The following is an 8,748-nucleotide window of genomic DNA, read 5'->3' as shown; positions in this document are numbered from 1 at the left end:
GATGAAAAAGAAGACTCCAGGCTCCAAGGTCCAGAAAATATTTTCAAAAAAATCATAGAAGAAAATTTTCCCAACTTAAAGAAAGAGATGTCCATAAATATACAAGAGGCCTACAGAACACCAAATAGACTAGACCAGAAAAGAAACACATCACGTCACATCATAGTCAAAACACTAAATCTACAGAACAAAGAAAAGATATTAAAAGCAGCAAGGGAAAAAGGCCAAGTAACATATGAAGGTAGACCTATCAGAATCACACCAGACTTCTCATCAGAAACTATGAAAGCCAGAAGGGCCTGGGCAAGCATCATGGAGACTCTAAGAGATCACAAATGTCAACCCAGACTACTATACCCTGCAAAGCTTTCAATCAACATAGATGGAGAAAACAAAATATTCCATGACAAAACTAAATTTACGCAATATCTATACAGCAAACCAACCCTACAGAAGATACTAGAAGGAAAACTCCAATCCAACGAAAACGAATTCACCCAAGAAAACAGGGCATACAGATAATGTCCCAACAAAAATGAAAAGAAAACAAGCAATGAAACAAGGTAAGATCATCGACTCCATTACACAAGGAACTAACATGCATTGGTCAATATTATCTATCAATATTAATGGACTCAACTCACCAATAAAAAGACACAGGCTAACAGAATGGTTACGGAAACAGGACCCAACATTCTGTTGCATCCAAGAAACACACCTATGCAACAAAGATAAACACTACCTCAGAGTAAAGGGCTGGAAAAATGTTTTTCAAGCAAATGGTTCCAGAAAACAAGCTGGAGTAGCCATCCTAATATCTAATAAAATAGACTTTCAACCCAAGTTAATCAAAAAAGATAAGGAGGGCCACTATATTCTCATCAAAGGAAAAATCCAATAAGAGGACATCACAATTTTGAATATCTATGCCCCAAATACAAGAGCACCTACATTCGTAAATGAAACAATATTAAAGCTTAAATCATACATTGATCCTAATACCTTAATAGTGGGAGACTTCAACACCCCACTCTCATCAAGGGACAGATCAACCAGACAGACACCAAATAGGGAAATAAAAGCACTCACAGAATCCCTAAATCAAATGGACCTAATAGATGTCTACAGATCTTTTCACCCAAACTCAAAAGAGTACACCTTCTTTTCAGCACCACATGGAACATTCTCCAAAATAGACCATATAGTTGGTCACAAAGCAAGCCTCAACAAATACAAAAGGATTGAAATAATCCCTTGTATACTATCTGACCACCATGGACTAAAGCTGGACATCAACAACAACAGAAACAACAAAAAGCCGACACGCACATGGAAACTGAACAACTTACTACTCAATGACAGCTGGGTCAAGGAAGAAATAAAGAAAGAAATTAAAGACTTTCTAGAATTCAATGAAAATGAAGGCACAACATACCCAAATTTATGGGACACATTGAAAGCAGTGCTCAGAGGAAAATTTATAGCACTAAGTGCCTACAAGAAGAAATCTGTAACATCACATACAAACAACTTAATGGCCCAACTGAAAAACCTAGAAAAAAAAGAAGCAGATACACCCAAGAGGAGCAGAAGGCTGGAAATAATCAAAGTAAGGGCAGAAATCAATCAATTAGAAACAAATAAAATTATCCAAAGAATCAATGAAACAAAAAGCTGGTTCTTTGAGAAAATCAACAAGATAGACAAACCCTTAGCCAAACTAACTAAAAAGCAGAGAGAAACCATACAAATCAGCAAAATCAGAAAGGAAAATGGGGACATAACTACAGACACTGAGGAAATCCAAACGATTATTAGGTCATACTACAAAAGCCTATATGGCACAAAATTTGAAAATCTAAATGAAATGGATAACTTTCTTGACAGATTCCATCTACCAAAATTAAGTCAAGATCAGGTAGAAAGACTGAATAGTCCTATATCTCCCAAGGAAATTGAAGCAGTCATTAACAGTCTCCCCTCCAAAAAAAGCCCTGGACCAGATGGCTTCAGCGCAGAATTCTACAAGACCTTCAAAGAAGTACTAACACCAATTCTCCTCAAACTATTCCACAAAATAGAAATAGAAGGAACACTACCAAACTCATTCTATGAAGCCATAGTCACTTTGATACCTAAACCACACAAAGATCCAACAAAAAAGAGAACTTCAGACCTATCTCTCTTATGAACATTGATGCAAAAATACTCAATAAAATACTTGCAAACCGAATCCAAGAACACATCAAAGATATCATCCACCACGAACAAGTAGGCTTCATCCCAGGCATTCAAGGGTGGTTCAACATACGGAAATCCATCAATGTAATCCACCACATAAACAAACTGAAGGAGAAAAACCACATGATCATCTCCTTAGATGCTGAAAAAGCATTTGATAAAGTCCAACACCCATTTATGTTTAAAGTCTTGGAGAGATCAGGGATACAAGGCACATACCTAAACATAGTAAAGGCAATATACAGCAAGCCTATAGCCAACATCAAACTCAATGGAGAGAAACTTAAATCAATCCCACTGAAATCATGGATAAGACAAGGCTGCCCACTCTCTCCATATCTCTTTAACATTGTACTTGAAGTCCTAGCCAGAGCAATAAGACAACTAAAGGAGATCAAGGGAATACAAATCGGAAAGGAAGAGGTCAAAGTGTCACTATTTGCAGATGATATGATAGTATACATGAGCAACCCCAAAAATTCAACCAGAGAACTCCTCCAGCTGATAAACACCTTCAGCAAAGTGGCAGGATACAAAATCAACTCAAAAAAATCAGAAGCCCTCTTGTATACCAAAGACAAAAAGGCTGAGAAAGAAATTAGGGAAACAACACCCTTCACAATAGCCACTAATAACATAAAGTACCTTGGTGTGACTCTAACCAAGCAAGTGAAAGACCTGTTTGAGAAAAACTTCAAGTCTTTGAAGAAAGAAATTGAAGAAGATCTCAGAAGATGGAAAGATCTCCCGTGCTCATGGATTGGTAGGATTAACATTGTGAAAATGGCCATCCTGCCAAAAGCAATCTACAGATTCAATGCAATTCCCATCAGAATACCAACTCAATTCTTTACAGACCTTGAAAAAAAGATTCTCAGCTTCATATGGAGAAACAAAACACCCAGAATCTCCAAAACGATCCTGTACAACAACAGATCATCTGGAGGTATCTCCATTCCCGATCTCAAGCTGTACTACAGGGCAACAGTAATAAAAACTGCATGGTATTGGCATAGAAACAGAAAGGAGGATCAATGGAATCGCATAGAAGACCCAGAAATAAACCCACACACCTATGAATACTCAATATTTGACAAAGAAGCCAAATCCATTCAATGGAAAAAAGACAGCATCTTCAAGAAATGGTGCTGGACCAACTGGATGTCTACATGCAGAAAAATGAAAATAGATCCATATTTATCACCCTGCACAAAACTAAAGTCCAAGTGGATCAAGGACCTCAACATAAAACCAGATACTCTAAATCAGTTGGAAAAAAAGTGGGAAACAGCCTAGAACTCATTGGCACAGGAGACAACTTCCTGAACAGAACACCAACAGCACAGGCTGTAAGAGCAACAATCAATAAGTGGGACCTCATGAAACTGAAAAGCTTCTGTAAAGCAAAAGACACTGTCATCAAAACAAATAGACAGCCTACAGATTGGGAAAGAATCTTCACCAACCCTTTATCTGACAGAGGGCTAATATCGAGTATATATAAAGAACGAAAGAAGCAGAAAAGCAACAAACCAAGTAATCCACTTAAAAAATGGGGAACAGAGCTAAACAGAGAATTCTCGAAAGAGGAACGTCGAATGGCAGAGAAACACTTAAAGAAATGCTCAACCTCATTAGCCATTAGGGAAATGCAAATCAAAACGACCCTGAGATATCACCTTACACCCATCAGAATGGCCAAGATGAAAAACTCAAGTGATAGCACATGCTGGAGAGGTTGTGGAGAAAAGGGAACCCTCCTCCATTGCTGGTTCAACCACTCTGGAAGTCAATCTGGCGCTTTCTCAGACAACTAGGAGTAGTGCTACCTCAAGACCCAGCTATACCACTCCTAGGTATATACCCAAAATTTGCTCAAGTACACAACAAGGACATTTGTTCAACCATGTTCATAGCAGCTTTATTTGTAATAGCCAGAACTTGGAAACAACCCAGATGTCCATCAACGGAGGAATGGATACAGAAACTGTGGTATTTTTACACAATGGAATACTACTCAGCAATCAAAAAGGAAGAAATCATGAAATTTGCAGGCAAGTGGTGGGATCTAGAAAAGATCATTCTGAGTGAAGTATCCCAGAAGGAGAAAGACAAACTTGGTATATACTCGCTTATATAGACCTACAAGACATGATAAACATAATGAAATCTACACACCTAAAGAAGATAATCAAGAAAGTGGACACAGGCGAAGGTGATTAATCCTCATTTAGAAAGACAAATGGGATGTGCATTGAACTTATGACAGGAGTCTATCACAAAAGGCATCTGAAAGACTCTACCTAGCAGTGTTTCAAAGCAGACACTAAGACTCATAACCAAACCCTCGGCAGAGTGCAGGGAATCATATGAAAGAAGGGAAGTTAGTGTGATATGGAAAGGATAGGAGCTCCACAAGGACCAAATATATCTGGGCACAGGGTCTTTTCTGAGACTGACACTCAACCAAGGACCATCTATGGATATAACCTAGAACTTCTGCTTGGATGTGGCCTGTGGTAGCTCAGTAACCAAGTAGTTTTCCAAAGTAAGGGGAACACGGACTATTTCTAATAGGATCTCAAGGGCAGGCTGTTTGACCCCCACCCCAGGGGAGGAGCAGTCTGTTAGGCCACAGAGGAGGACTTTGCAGCCAGCCCTGAAGATACCTGATAAAACAGGGTCAGATGAAAGGGGAGGAGGTCCTCCCCTATCAGGGGACTTGGAAAGGGGCAGGGAGGAGACCAGGGAGGGAGTGTGGGGTTGGGGAGGGAATGAGGGAGCGGGATACAGCTGGGACACAGAGTTAACAAAATGTAACTAAAAAGAAAAATAAAATAAAAATAAAAAAATTAAAAAAAAAAAAAAAGAACCAAGTGTGACCCGCTAGGGAAAACTTTAATCCGGATAACCAACTGTGCAAACGAAGTCCTGGGTCATTAAAAAAAAAAAAAAAGAGTTAGAAAGCGAGTTGAGGCGAGAGGGAAACTTCCCAACAAATGTTATGGTTTGTTTCAAAATGCTTCCGTTTTAGGCGGCATGCTGACGCGCCTGAAATCCCAGCCCGGGAGGCAAAAGGATGGGAACCATTGCAAATTCGAGTCCAGAGTGGTGTATATAGTGAGTCGGGGGTACACGCAGGGAAAGATACTAGACCACACGGAGTTCGGGTTAGCCCTGAGGCTGGAGCAGGTAGAGCACCTCGCTGCGCGGGTATAGAGGGGGGGACGGTGCAGATTGGGTGGAAGTTTCCACGTTAGACCGCAACTCTCGGTCTCGAGCCACAGCGCGCTTCGCCGCGGACGCAGTTTCGGCGGGTTCGGTTTTCCCGCAGGAGCCCGGACCCGCCCGCTGCCTTCCTCACTGCGCGGGCGCATGCGCAGTCTCACTTACCCGGCATCGTAGCGGTGGGTCTCCTGTGTGCGGCTGTGGCTGTCCTGACTTGGGGCTTCCTCCGGGTCTGGAACTCGGCGGCGGGAATGAGATCTCCGGAGCAGGCGGGCCTGCCGAGAGCCGGAAGCCGGGCCCTTCTGGTGATCGCGCACCAGGACGATGAGGCCATGTTCTTCGCTCCCACGGTGTTAAGCTTGGCCCGCCTTGAGCAGCGAGTGTCCCTGCTCTACTTCAGCTCAGGTAGGAGATGATAGGTGGGTCGCTGGGAGCCGGGTTAGGGAGCTAACTGATCTCAATGGACTTATTCCAGAAAGGTTTTCTGCTGCGGGTAGTAGCTAAGTGAATATACCGAAGGTCCTTTCTCTGTGCTCATCACAGGCTGGGGAAAGAGCCGATTTCCCAGAGAAGTTGGGGAACCCTGAGCGAATTCCACTCTTCCCTAGCCAAACTAAGGAGCAAAATAGTTCATCATTGGTTCTGTTCAGTGCCTGCATGTTCCTTTGGGAACTGCGGTTCTACTGGATGGGCTTTTGGTGTCCGTGCAAGCCTAGTTTCACCAATATTGGGATTACAAGCATGAACTCCTCCTGTGCCTGACCTGTTATCCTGAGGAACCATCTATTTGTAGAAAGATCAAACATAGTCCTGCACCAAACAATCTGAGCAATATGTCTGTTCAACCCACCAAGTTTCTGTCCTAATAATAGCAAAAGACGTTCCTGCTGCTTTTAAATCCATTTTGTGGTACAAAGATGCATATGTCAAATTGGAAGGTTTTTGTTGTTTGTTGTTTTGTTTTGTTTTTATTTCAGACGAAGACAGACACTACATTTATAGATAAATTTAGAATTTCAGCTCCACCCATCTTTTATTTAAACTCTTCAAAAATAAGACTCATGTCATGATACAGACAAAAATAAACAAGAAAACTGTGATACCTAAATATGACTGAACTTTATCAAATTATACCTCAATAAAGCTGATTTTCAAAAAAAAAGAAAAGAAACACAACTAAGTAAAAAAAGTTAGATATTACCTGAGGATAAATAGCTGGAAGACAGGTTTTTAAGCAAATGGACCCAAGAAGCAAGCAGGAGTAGCCATTTTAATATCTGATAAAATAGACTTTCAACCAAAATTAATAAAAAGAGATGGGGAAGGACACTTTGTAGTCATCAAGGGAAAATTGTGTCAGGAAGACATCACAATCTGAACATCTATGCCCCAAATACAAAGACACCCACATTTATAAAAGAAACATTAACAAAACTTAAACCACACAGAGATCCACACACATTAATAGTGGGAGACTTCAATACCCCACTCTCACAAAAGATAGGTCAAAAAAATAGAAATTAAACAAAGAAACAATATCTCTAACAGAGGTCATGAATCAAATGGACCTAACAGACATCTATAGAACTTTACACCCAAACACAAAAGAATTTACCTTTTTCTCAGCACCTCATGAAACCTTCTCCAAAATAGACCTTATGGTTGGTCACAAAGGAAGCCTCAACAGATGAAGCTTGAATATTGTTCCAATTTTAGTATATGTGCTGCCGAAGCGAGCACGAAGCTTGAATATTGATATAATCCCTTGTACCTCTCTGATCACCATGGACTAAAGCTGGACCTCAACAACAACAGAAATAGAAAAAGCCTATACACACATGGAAACTGAACAACTCGCTATTAAATGACAGCTGGATCAGGGAAGAAATAAAGAAAGAAATTAGTCTTCCTGGAATTCAGTGAAAATGAAACCACAATATACCAAAATTCATGGGACACAATGAAAGCAGTGCTAAGATGAAAGTTCATGACATTAAGTGCCTTCAAGGAGAAATTTGAAACACCTCATTCAAGTAACTTAATAGTTCAACTAACCTAAAAGCCATAGAAAAGAAAGCAGACACATGAAAACGGAGTGGAAAGCTGGAAATAATCAAACTAAGAGCTAAAATCAGTAAATTAGAAACAAATAAAACATTTCAAGAATCAATGAAACCAAGAGCGGGTTCTTTGAGAAAATCAACAAGATGGACAAATCCTTAGCCAAACTAACTAAAAGGCAGAGAGGAACTATCCAAACTGACAAAATCAGAAAAAGAAAAGAGGACATAATAACAGGCACTGAGGAAATCCAAACAATCATTAAGACTTACTTCAAAAGTCTATATGCCACAAAATTTGAAAATCTAAATGAAACGGACAATTTTCTTTACTGATTCCACTTACCAAAGCTGAATCAAAACCAAGTAAATCAATTAAATAGTCCTATATCTCCTAAAGAAATAGGAGCGGTCATCAAAAGTCTACCATACAAAAACAGCCCAGGGCGAGAAGGTTTCAGTGTAGAATTCTGCCAGAGCTTCAAAGAAGAGCTAACTCCAGTTTTCTTCAAAATATTCCACTAATAGAAACAGAATGAACACTACCAAATCCTTCACTGAAGCCACAGTAACCTTGGTACCTAAACCTCACAAAGACCCAACAATGAAAGAGAATATCAGGCCAATCTCCTTTATGAACAGTGATGCAAAAATACTCAAAAAAAAAAAAAAAACTTGCAAAGCCTCAACAGATACAAGAAAATTGAAATAGTCCCCTGTATTCTATCTGACCACCATGGACTATAGCTGCATCTCAACAACAATAGATATATCAAAAAGCCTATGCACAGGGAAACTGAATAAGTTGCTACTCAATGACAGCTGGGTTAAGGAAGAAATAAAGAAAGAAATTAAAGACTTCCTAGAATTCAATGAAAATGAAGGTACAACATACTCTTATTTATGGGACACAATGAAAGCAGTGCTCAGATGAAAATTCAGTGCACTAAGTCCCTTCAAGAAGAAATTTATAACATGTCATACAAGCAATTTAATGGCCCAACTGAAAGCCCTAGAAAACAAATGAAGCAGATCCACCTAAGAGGAGCAGATGCCTGGAAATAATCAAACTCAGGGCTAAAATGAATCAATTAGAAAGAAATAAAACTATTCAAAATAAATCTATGAAACCAAGAGCTGGTTCTTTGAGAAAAACAACAAGATGGACAAATCCTTAGCCAAACTAACTAAAAGGCAGAGAGGAACTATCCAAATCAGC

The sequence above is a fragment of the Psammomys obesus genome, unplaced genomic scaffold (genome assembly GCF_907164565.1).
Source record: "Psammomys obesus unplaced genomic scaffold, mPsaObe1.curated_primary_1811, whole genome shotgun sequence".
Classification (NCBI taxonomy): Eukaryota; Metazoa; Chordata; class Mammalia; order Rodentia; family Muridae; genus Psammomys; species Psammomys obesus.
This window is presented reverse-complemented; position numbering follows the sequence as displayed.